The following is a 12,582-nucleotide window of genomic DNA, read 5'->3' as shown; positions in this document are numbered from 1 at the left end:
ATTTTTAATAACCCATGTATGCTGGGACCAGCATTATCTACCCACACAGGATATCTCTGTTTAAATGCCTTCTTTTTAGAAACGTAAGTATTTTAATTGGCTTATAAACAACTGGTCTTCAATAAGGTCCTTAGTTTTTCTGTAAATCCTTAGTTTTTTGACACTGTACCGTCTCCTTTCACCAACCCTCCATCCCCATCCCTGCTTAAACTCTTAATTCCTAGGATTTCCTCTATTTTTTATCACATGTATTGTGTCTCATCATCCGCTTAAAGCCTCTTCCCTTCCACCCATCATGGCTTTTCTAGCTTTTTTTTTTCTAGCTTCCTGAGCTCTACAAGTACTCTAGAGAACACATATACATCTCAGTTTGAAGATAAGATCCGCATGCCAGTGATCATATGTGACATTTTTCTCTCTGAGCCCATGTCACTTCACTTCCTATATGGCTTCTCAGATTCACCATTTTTCTGGAGATTTCATGATTTGATTTTTTTAACAGCTGAATAAAATTCCACTGTTGATGCACCACATTTTCATTACCTACACATGAGTGGCTGGACATGTGATCTGATTGTTAACTATGTATGAATAGAGCCACAGTGAACATGGATGTGTTAATATCTGTGTAGTAGCATATGAGATCCTTTTGGTATGCCATAAGGGGTATTGCTGAATTAGAGAGTAGTTCTATTTTTGTTTTTTGAGATATTCACAAGTCTAACAAAATTGACATTTTGATAGTGGTGGTTTCAGTTTATACTTCCTCCAATAGTGGATTGGGGTTCCTTTTTTTTCACCTCCCCACCAACATTTGCTGTCATTTGTTTCCTGTACAATAGGCATTCTGACTGTGTTGAAATCTCTAAGTAGTGTTAATCTGCCTTCCCAGGATGGCCAATGCTGTTGAATACCTTTTTTTTAATGTTTATTTATTTATTCTATGTATATGAGTGCTCTGTTTTCATGTACACCAGAAGAGGGGATCAGATTTCATTATAGATGGTTGTGAGCCGCCATGTGGTTGCTGGGGCTCGAACCCACAATCTTTAGAAGAGCAGCCAGTGCTCTTACCAGCTGAGCCATCTCTCCAGCCTAGATATTGAACACTTTTTTTTTTAAATGCTTACTGAGGGCTGATGAGATTTCTCAGCAGGTATTAATGACATGAGTTTAATCTACAGGACTCACATGGTGGAAGAAGGGAACCAACTCCTGAAAATTATCCTCTGGTAACTTTTTCATATTCAGTCTCCTATTACTACATCTTGTCACTCCTGTCCTATACTCCTGGTCCCTTTCTTCCATCAAAGACTTGTCCTTCTATTGTAAATTGTTGTTAAATTTTTCATTAGGTAATCTTTAAGGTTATGTGTTTTCCAACACATGCAAGGATTCTGATGTGTTTTTTGGTTACCCAGGACATGGTCCCCTGAAGGCTTAACCACCACTAAAGTGTTCCAGTTTGTAATCCCTGATCCTTCACTGTCACGTGGAATGAGTATTCACCAGGGTTATTTGTAGTTTTTATGCTTAAAAAAATCTATAGGCAAGGTAGGGAGTAGGGGTTAGGGGGAGGATTGTCTAGAGACTGCCATGAGGCGTATGCATGTATGTTCACAAGTTGTCTTATTTTCTCTTGAATGCTCAGCCATAAATGAGACATCTAGATCATCTACTCTAAAGCTAAGGGAACACTATGGAAGATGGGGAAGAAAGAATGTAAGAGATGGAGGGTGGAGCAGGGTAGAGTCAAGCACCGTCTTCCAGGCATGGTGCAATGGAATTGTGATATGAACTCAAAGCAATTGTGATATGTTGTTTCAAAACGAAATCACAAATATTTGATTTACCAAATATAGACTTGGGAGCTAGATGCTGCAGTGAAAGCTTGCTAGATCAAAGATGCAGAGAAAGAAGCCAGCTGACCTCCCAACTCAACTGATGTCTGAGAAGGAAAAAACAAAAACCTCTACAACCATGAGGAGTAGATGGCAGAAAATAATCAAACTCAGGGCTGAAATCAACCAAATAGAAACAAAAGAACTATACAAAGAGTCAACAAAACCAGGAGCTGGTTCTCTGAGAAAATCAACAAGATAGATAATCCCTTAGCCAGACTAACCAGAGGGCACAGAGACAGTAAAATAATTAAAAAATTAATAAACTCAGATTAATAAAATCAGAAATGAAGGGGGAGACATAACAACAAAATATATCTTAAAATAACTATTCTGTTTGTTGAATATTAATAGTTGAAAATATTAAAATCATGTTCTAAAAACATCATGGAAATATTATTGATAATTTTTATCACTGCTTGAAATGAGAATTTTCTTAATGTTTAACTTCAAAGAGTTTTTGCTATTTTGAAATTTTAAAAATATATTTACTGATAAAATAATTTCTCTCCTAGGAACACTGATAATCTTTTTTAAGTAAACTGATTGTTAGACAACGTACACAGATATAGAATGTATTTTAAATACCCTCTTACTATGTCAGGTGGTATCATATAAGAGCTTTTGAATGGATTTTTTTAATGATTCATTTTTAATATTTTATGCTCTTTTACTATGCTTAACTCCCAAAGAATATTTTGTATGTTTTGAAATAATTTAGTATTCAACATTAGATATAAGATCCTCAGTTATGGATCATATTAAATATTCATTAATGATATTTTTAGGGTATGAAAGGTATGAATATAAAAGTTGAACAATTTTTTATGTATTATTTGATTCTCAAAATATTCAATATTATTATGTTTGATATATAAAATGCATTTAAATAATAAAATAATTGAAGGAAAAGAGTTTTGTCTTGTTTTTCTTAAATGCTTGTTTTCCTTCTCTATGCTGTCTTAAGTACTCTTCAACTCAAGACCCTCCTTTCTCTTTCCTGGGATTTTTTTTTTTCTTTATGTTCATCCCCTGTAAAATGGTTGCTTGCTTTGCCTCTTGATTTTGTTTAGCTCTTGTTTACAGAAAGCTCTCGGGTTAAATGTGTGTGCTGGGGCTAAGCTACAGCACAGCAAGAAACAGGTTTTTCCAGTTCACAGTCTTGGGGTTCACAACGTGATCAAATATCCTGCAACACGGAGACCCGTAGAAGACCCACACAAAACTGGGCCTGTCAGTGTTCTATCATAGAAGGAGGAGCTCCTCTTGGGGTCCTTCCCTGAGGATCTATAGACAGCTAATTGTTGCTGAGAAGGAGAGGGAGACTTTAGTGACATAACTGTTGGTAAAATGTTTTGGTAAATAACCTTCCAGTTTTATTCCTATAAGCAACCCTAGTGAAACTCATGTTTTACACACGCACACACACACACACACACACACACACACAGAAGTAGAAGCAGACTAATTGGGTTGAGGAATGGGATTAGTGGGAGTGAAAAGGGGACAAAGTAGGTTAATGGGGGTGAATATGGTCAAATACGTTATTTATATATATCTTTCATAATGTACACATTATAATACATGCTTAATATATGCTAATAAAAATGTAAAAAGTACCTGTCTTTTGAGTCTGTAAAACCATTTCATTTGACCCTTGTCTTTGGGTATGCTATAAAGGTAAAAGGAATTAGTAGATATCTGCTTATAAACTGCTGCTGATAGATCGATTGACATACTGTACTGGCTAGTTTTGTGTGCCAACTTGACACAGGCTGGAGTTATCACAGAGAAGGGAGCTTCAGTTGGGGAAGTGCCTCCATGAGATCCAGCTGTGGGACATTTTCTCAATTAGTGATCAAGGGGGTAGGGTCCCTTGTAGGTGGTACCATCCCTGGGCTGGAAGTCTTGGGTTCTATAAGAGAGCAGGCGAAGCAAGCCAGTAAGAAACATCCCTCCATGGCCTCTGCATCAGCTCCTGTTTCCTGACCTGCTTGAATTCCAGTCCTGACTTCCTCTGGTGATCAACAGCAATGTGGGAATAAGCTAAATAAACCCTTTCCTCCCCAACTTGCTTCTTGGTCATGATGTTTGTGCAGGAATAGAAACCCTGACTAAGACACATACCTTTTGGGAAGTATTGGCTCTGTCAGTGGGCCTGGATTTCTGGAACTATAAAGAGACAAAAACTTCTGCTCCAGAGACATAGATTCTCATCTGGAGATCCCTCCTTTAGTATCTCAGTTTCTGTTCTCCAGCCACCCTGGAATCATTTGAAGCTATCCTATAAAGTGGTGACTATTATGGCTTGAGGTTTGGAAATCCTTGTCCCTACTACACTGTGAATACATTTTCTGCAGCAAGTGTTGGGTCCCCCCTCCCCCCTCCCTCATTCCCCAGCAGCTGTGATAGCTCACCAGCTTCTGTCTACTGGGAATGAAGAAAAAACAGACTGCAAAGCCTTTAAGAGCTTGAACTTTGAGTTCTAAATTGGATAGAAAGTGGAAGCCAGTTACGTGGGAGGTGACACAGGGTTGTGAGGGAGGCTGTTGCTGGCCAGCTGTGTGACCCCAGGCTGGGACGAAATGTCTTCGAGTCTCAGCATCTACATCTGCATGGTGAAGCAGAGAGGCTGGCTGATCTCCAGGGTCTCCCATGATCCAGTTGTTTGTACTCTTTTCTGTAGCTGTGATTACTTTAATGACAGTCTCCTGTTTACAAAGTAAAGGAAGACCTCGAGTTTTTGAGAGCATTTGGAATTGTATCTACTTGTTGGCATGTGCTGGGATATTTTCTGTGTCAGTGGAAGACTGAGTATAGTGAAGGGAACATGGATGGACAGGGCAAAGATTTATTTGCCTGTGAATTGACCACCCTTTGGGTTATCTGAGAAGGCAGGAACAGTTAGTAGCTACCAACATATCCCTTATTAGTCCATATGGTGTATGGCTGTAATTAAGAGCACTTTGACTACATCATCTTTTAGCCATGAACTTGAGTAAGACGGCATCTCCTAAGCCTCAGTTTCCATCGACACAGGAGAGATCAGACTCTGTAAACTGTTCATTGATCTCCACACACATGCTGCGGCTCCCTTCTTCCATGCAACATATAATTAACATGGTTAGATGTGGTGTCATCTGGATGGACCTTCGAAAGGGAAGCATTTTGTAGAAGTGGAGGTACAGGAGAAGAGCAAATGGAGGGAGTGATACAGGCTCATCAAATGAAAGCTCAAAGCTGTAGGCTGAGATAAACTGTGGGAGGACTTCATTTCCATGTCTTTTAATATTTCTGACTATGCCACAGGAAGGCATTTTAGAGGACTCAAGAAACAAACTGCAAATTAGAAAACAAAATTTTGTCTCTTCAGACAGGTTTAACTTAGCTCAGGCTGGCCATGAATTTACTTTGTAGATGAAGGTGGTCTTGGGCTCATCCTCCTCCTTTTACCTCTTAAGTGCTGAAAACATGGAAATGAACCATCAGGCATGGTTTACAAATATTTGCAAGCATTATAGTAAACACTGAGCACCTATGTGCCAGCAGCTCCTTTGAACCTTCAGATTCTAGACCCATGTTTTCCTGTTTGAAAGCTGCTGAGCATTTGAGATGTGGCTAGTCTAAACTGAGATACATTATAAATGTACAATAAATGTTGGATTTTGAAGAGTATAAAATAAAATAGCACAACAATTTTTATACTGATGGTTTGTTGAAGTGAAAGATTTTGGAAAAAGCTGAATAAGTAAAGCGTTACTTGCTTCTTTATACCATTTTAATGTGACCAACAGTCTTAAGGTGACATATGTGGTTTGTATTTTATTTCTATAGAATGACGTTATTCAAGGGAACCATTCTACCTCCTGTCATCCATTGTAGGGTAACCTGAGTCACAGATGGCTTGAGCCAGATGCAGCTTGGGGGAGTGCCTTATGATAGGACCTGCACTGTATCCACAGCTGGGTTGTGTTCAGTATTCTGAGCTGCAATATTGTTATCTGCGTATGAGTCATTGGGTTGGACATTTTTCATACCCCCTCTCAGTTTTAAAGTTCTGACTCTAGTTTGGAGCCAGTGTTCAGAGTTGGCTATTATTAATTTTCTTGTGACTTTCGTCAAGTCTCTACTACACCCTCTCCCAGGTGTCAGAGTAAGCTAGGATTGTTTCTTTTTCTCTCTCAAATGGAAAGACTTTAGAGAGTTCTGCTGAGTTAAGACCCCTTTTGCCCTCTCGGTTTTACACCTCACGGTTTGCTCCATCTGGGCATTTGTGAGTAGGCACCAGAGCAAGGTAGCCAAGGCAGCTGTTCAATGACACAAATGCCCCAACTAGAAGGACTTTCAGAAATTTGGTTCATGGTCATCAAACCTACTTCCAAATGTCCCAGGAATGGTGATCTACAAATGTGCTTACATGCCACAAAAACAGGAATCTAAATCTTCTGTATATTTAGGCTGTAGATGGAGCACATGGGTCATTTTCCTTTTTCTGGTGACTTGTAAATATCTATTTCTTTCAAGTACATGTATGTATGCCTTAAGTGTCTGTCTGTCTGTCTGTGTGGATTCAGGCACTCTTGGAGGCCAGAAAAAGGTATCATATCTCCTGGAGTTAGAAGTGATTGTGAACTGCCTGACATGAATACTGGGAACTGAACTTGGGTCTTCTTCAAGAGCAGCAAGTGCTCTTAACAACTACACCATGTCTTTAGCCCTGAACATATTTTTCTTTTAGCAGTTCTTACTCCTCTACAGTGCCTTTCTTCTGTTTCCCATTCAACTATTACTTGAATTTGTCAGATACTAGTCTAGCTTCCAGAATTGAGACCTCAGACTTAGTCTTTATCCCAAAGAGCAGGTGGATGATCAAAGACATGGATCTCAGTCTTGAAAGAGCTCAGACTATGTTATGCTACAGGTAGATGAAGGAGATATGAACCCTTTGAACAAACTTAGACCATGAAACATTTATTTTTCACTTAAAAATTTAAAGGTGTAATATATGAGTACTACATTTACAGTATTTACCCCCTCTTCCCTCCCTTTGGCTCCTCCCATTTCCCCTGACTACTTATACTTAATTATTATTGTGACACACACACATACTGTTGAATCCATTTGTTGTTGTTTGTATGCACATATGTTTAGGGTTGAGCAGTTAAGAATTGACAAGCTCTTAAGTAGCTCAACCATAGAGAAGACTGATTCTCTCTCAGCTACCACTAATTACCTGTAGCTCCTCATCTGGTGGTGGGGCCTTGTGAAATTTCCCTTATCCAAGTTGGTATGTTAACTGGTGATGTCATATGTTTAAGAAACTGTGTTGTTAAGATTTAATGGTTTTCCTGACATATATAGAAGATCCTGACTTTTGGGAGATATCCTTATTCTCTGGCTTTTATAACCTTTCTCTAACCTTATGAACAATGTCCTCTGAGTCTTAGGTGTAGAATTATGTTGTAGATATATTAACTGGGGATGTGTACTCTACAGCCATTTAACTCTGCAGTTTTGACCAGTTGTGGATTTCTAATATTGTTTTTGATTTATTTTATATGTATGAATGTTTTGCTTGCATGTATGCATGTACATATATGTTCCATGCGTATGCTGGTCCTAGCAGAGGCCAAAAGAGGATGTCAGGTTCTCTGGAACTGTAGGTATTAATAGATATAAGCCAGCATGTGAGTGCTCGGAACCAAACCTGGCTCTCTGCAAGGACAAGTGCTCTTAATTGTTAAACCACCTCCACCACCAGTTATGTATTTTTGTAATGGTCTCTGTCTGCTATAAAAGAAGCTTTGATGAAAGGTGAGAGCTACATTTGTCTGTGGGTATACAAGTAAGTATTTAGAATGTAGTTGGGAGTTACACTGGTTTATGAAGTTGGCAATAGTGAATTCTCCTTTAGGATTTATGACCTCATCACCCACAAGAAGTGGGCTAGGTTTGTAAACCTTGTAAAATTCCAGGTATGAATTCCCTCCTGTTGAGTGGGTCTTAAGTCCAATTAGACAGCTGTTGGTTACATCTAGACTGTAAGTGTCACTATTGCAAACTTTGGGTTATCTTGCCAAAAATGAAACATTTTGGAGCAAGTTTTTGATATTTTAAAGTAAGAGGTATGTTCAGTTAACTCATAAGCCTGGTAAATAAAATCCATTTAATAAATGTACGTCAATACACATTTCCTTTAATGGAACATCAATCTGTATGGAAGCTCATTGCCACATTGAAATTCACTTTAAGATACAGACCACATTGTAGACTTTTGCCATTAAATTTATTTTTCTTTTGGAATAAGTGGTTATAATATGCTGCAGTTAAGAGAAGTAGCAACAGTCCAAAAGGAACATTTCACTGGTTTAAAAGGCAGGGACCCCTGAAGTGGAAAAAGATCCCTCTGCTTGTAGAGTTCATTATACCGATAACGCCTGACTCAAACTAGGCTTACTGAGATCTTGACTTTTCTCTCAAGAGTGTGAGTGAAATATATGTGCAGTGGTATTTTTGTTAAGTTGAACTTCCTGGCTTTTGGTTTGAGGTTTGTAGGAGTCTTAAAATTGTTGGCTTAAAGTGAGAACTCAGATGACTGGATTGGTTATGAATGCAGGAATAAAAATTGTATCTTTTATATACAATGGGAAGCATTTATTTTGAAAATACCAGTTTCTCTTTAGAGTGAACTCATCTATGCAATGGTTATTAACTATTATATAAATGTGCACAAGATGTGATCAATATTATACATTAAATGCTAACAATGTGTGCTTAAAAAGTTTTGTTGATCATTTAACACCATAAAGTATATAGGGTCTGTGGAAGATCTCCTTGTAAACAGGCATACAGTGATGTCCTCATCCTGGTTTCTCTCTGCATTTTCAGTAACTTCATAGTTAAATGCAGTATGGCCATATAAGTGAAAGATTCTAGATTCTCACAAGTTTAAGATTACATGTCATTTTGAGTAGTGAGATTAAATCTATTGCCAGCTTACTAATCATCACTTTATCCAGTGTTTCCATCCTGTCTCTGCTGATTGCCCTCCAATGTTTAGTTAAGTGTTTATCTATCAGATCAACTTGTGGTATTGAAAGGATTATACACAGTAACCCTTATATTACTGAATAATAGTCCCAAAGTATGAGAGCATCTGGATACACCAAAGGAGCCAATAAGGTACTTCCGCAAGTGCAAAAATGAGTTCTCAACTTAATGAAGAAAAAACGTCATATGCTGAGGTCACTAAGATCTACACTCAGTTATTGCTAACCTCTTTATAACCCCTTTCTGTGCTTGATTTACAAATTAAACTTAGACCTGGGTAGGTATGGATCACATAAATATAGTACAAATAGGGTTCAGCATTGTCTATGGCTTCAGGCATCTGGCAGTGGTTTTGGAATGTATCCATAAGCTGGGAGACTATATATCAAATATTTACCATGAGTCAAAGCTTTTTATGATAAAAATGAACAGCAATCAAGACAACATCTTAAGGCCTTTTCTATTTACAGCTTTACACATGAAACCGAAATGAACAGGAATGTTATGTAAAAGCACTTGCTATTCACACGTGATTAGAGAGAGATGTATGAAAGAGCAGTGGGGCAGCAATGTGTCCGTGAACTGTTGAATTAACAGCCTGGGACACAGCCTACTTACCTTTCAACCCTTAAAAAAAAGCAATGGATTGCTCTCTCGGACAAGGTTACAGAAAATTCTTAGAGTTACAGAAAATTAGGTAGCTCAGAATTCCATATATCCTTTCTTATGTACTTAGTTTTCTCTTTATTAACATTTTGTATCAGCATTGTCATATGATAAGTAAATAAATCAATTTTGATATAAAATGAGAATCTTACTAAATCTTATTCAATGTTGATATTTAATTAAAATTAAATATCCAAATAACAATTAAATGTTATTAAATAAATAAACATAAATACATTTATATTTAATAAATACATTAATTAAATATCTATTTAATGCATATATTAAATATACAATGTGTAGATGCGTATGTATTATTTACTGGTGTTTGAAATTGAACCTAGGACCTCTTGGATGCTAATCAGGTTTGCCATCACTGATCTGTGTACCCCAGCTGTCATTATTTTATATTATTTTTTGCCCAGTATGGTGGGATCACACCCTTATAATACTGACACCTGGAAGGTAGAGGTAGCAGCATGCTTAACTTTATAAGAGGCCAGCTAGGGCCACAGAGCAAGACCCTGCCTTAAATATTACTGCCAGCCAATCAAAGCAAGTGCTTTCTGTAGTCTCACTTCTGGTTTTTGTTCTGGCATTTAAGATGGAGCCTGACTATATAGCCTAGGCTGAGCCCATTTGTGCTATTCCTCTGCCTCTATTTGTGCTATTCCTCTGCCTCTACTTCCTGACTGCTGATATCGCACCCTGTGCCTTAGTTCTGCTGATTTTTACAAATGTCTAGATCTCATGTTTTCATTTGTTTTCTGTTGCTGTGATAAAATACTCTGACCAAAAGCAAATTAGGGAGGAAAGGGTTTGTTCGGCTCACATTCCAGGCCACAGTCCATCACTGAGGGAAGCTGGGGCAGGAACTCAAGGTAGAGCCCGTGGAGGAATGCTGCTTTCTGGCTTGCTCATTGGCTCAGGTAATTTTTTTTTTTTTAATACAGCTCAGCCCCATGTACTTAGGAATGGTGTTACATATAGTGGTCTAGGCCCTCCCAAGTCAATCATTAATCAAGACAATGTCTCACAGACATGCCCACAAGGCTCGATTTGAGGCAATCCTTCAAAGAGGCTCCCTTTTCCCAGGTAACTCTGAGTTATCTCTACTTGACCTGGCGCAGACCCATGCAGGCCCTGTGCATGCTGCCTCCATCTCTGCAAGTTCATACAAGCTTTGCTCATGTTGACTTAGAGGACCTTGTTCTTCTGGGGTCTTCCATCCCCTCTGGCTCTTACACTCTTTCTGTCTCCTCTTCCTCAGGGTTTCCTGAGGGGAGGGATTTGATGAAGACATCTCCTTTAGGTCTGAGTGTCCCAAGGTTTCTTACTTTATTCGTAATGTCTGTGAGTCTGTGAGTCTCTATTTCTTCCCATCTGCTGCAAGAGAAAGCTTCTGTGACGATGGCTGAACATCGATCTGCTTCCCCGGCTGGAGTCTGGATATACCACACTTTATCTGTTCATCTACCACCTTTAGTTAGTTGCTGTTAAAAGATACATGTCAACTTTTCAATTGAGTAAATGCTCAGGAGTGTGATTCTTACTTAGTAAAACCCTATGTAGCTTTGACAGAAAACTGAGTAGCCAAGGGCTGGGGGTTTAGTTCAGTCATGAGGCAGCTTAGGGCTCTATCTAGAACATTGCAAAACAAACCAGTAATAACAAAGCCTGCTCTTCTAGCTGTGTATTTAAAAATATTTATCAGTCTGTCTACTATCTACTTACTTTTAGTGAGGTAGGGTTCTCCATGTAGCTCAGGTGGGCTCCAAGTTTGAGTTTCTTCCCCTTGTGCTTCTTGAGTACAGGCATGAGGTATTCCACTTTCGAATCTTTATCAGCAAAGAATGAGAGTTTCTGTTCTATTGAGTCCTCATGGATAGAAATGGTTTACCCTGAGCAGCCACAAACTCCTGGTCTCTGTCCTCTTTGATCCTGCTTCCCATGTGCTAAAGCTAAAGCAAGATTTTGAATTTGAGGTCCTTCAGGGCTATATAACAAGACCTAGTTTTTTTTTAAAAAAAGTTAAAATCTTAGTTATTTCTTGGTAGGGCTAAGTTTGAAATCATTGAGAATTTTGTCTTGAGATATTTATATCTGATGGCTTATCAGCTCATAGGCTTTGTGTGTGTATACACACATAAATTAGACACTACTTATTTAGTTTTTGGAAGCTACAACAGCTGCCCTTTGGCCATCTATAAATAGAGAGTTTCATTTTTTAACATGTATGTAAAGTGGAAAAGGCTCACTATAAATTACAGCTTAAACAGTATTCATTCATAATTCATTTAATTTTTACACATAGTCCTTCAATCAATCAATATTTTCCAAATGCTAACTATGTACTAGTCAGGCTATTAGGTATCAGGGATGTAGCAGTGAGTTAGTCAAAGGTCCTGAGCCTGAAAGATAGGTGAGCAATGAACAAACAAAGGTTGATGGGAGGAAGCGGATGGGCACTTGGCAGGAAGATAGAGAGTGGTAACAGATGCCTTTGGGTGTATGATAACCAGGGCATGTTTTTTTTTCTGAGGATGTAGTAATTGAGACTGAAAGAGTAGATGAGCAGAATTTCCATGTGAAAATTGAAAATTGTTTGCTACCGGTTCTTGGTAAACTGGGCTGAGGTAGGGACTGGGCAGATGGCTCAGAGAGCAACTGTGCTTGCTGTGCAAGTCCAAGAACCTGGGTTTGAATCCCTAACACCCATGTGAAGCTGGGTGTGGCTGCTCATGCTTGTCATTCCAGGCTGGGGGACAGAGATGGCCAGCAGTGGGATACCTGACTCCCACTCTGGCCTCTGTATATGCATGCATGAGTGTGTGTTTACACACATGGGTATATACCATGTGGACACATAAATAAAAATTAAAGAGATCAGGTGGTTTTAGGCTGCATGATTGCACTTGTGTCCAGTGGTTGATACTCTGAACTGACCCAGGAACCCAGTTAGGAA

The 12,582-nt window shown here is 38.7% G+C and overlaps 1 protein-coding gene across 1 annotated transcript in view; it reads left to right on the top strand.

The window, feature by feature from the left end:
* Saxo1 (stabilizer of axonemal microtubules 1) overlaps positions 1-12,582 on the top strand; it is a 107,015-nt gene that overhangs the window by 62,241 nt on the left and 32,192 nt on the right. The gene's annotated exons all lie outside the window — the stretch shown is intronic.

Source organism: Mastomys coucha, unplaced genomic scaffold, assembly GCF_008632895.1.
Source record: "Mastomys coucha isolate ucsf_1 unplaced genomic scaffold, UCSF_Mcou_1 pScaffold18, whole genome shotgun sequence".
Lineage (NCBI taxonomy): Eukaryota > Metazoa > Chordata > Mammalia > Rodentia > Muridae > Mastomys > Mastomys coucha.
This window is presented reverse-complemented; position numbering and strand designations above follow the sequence as displayed.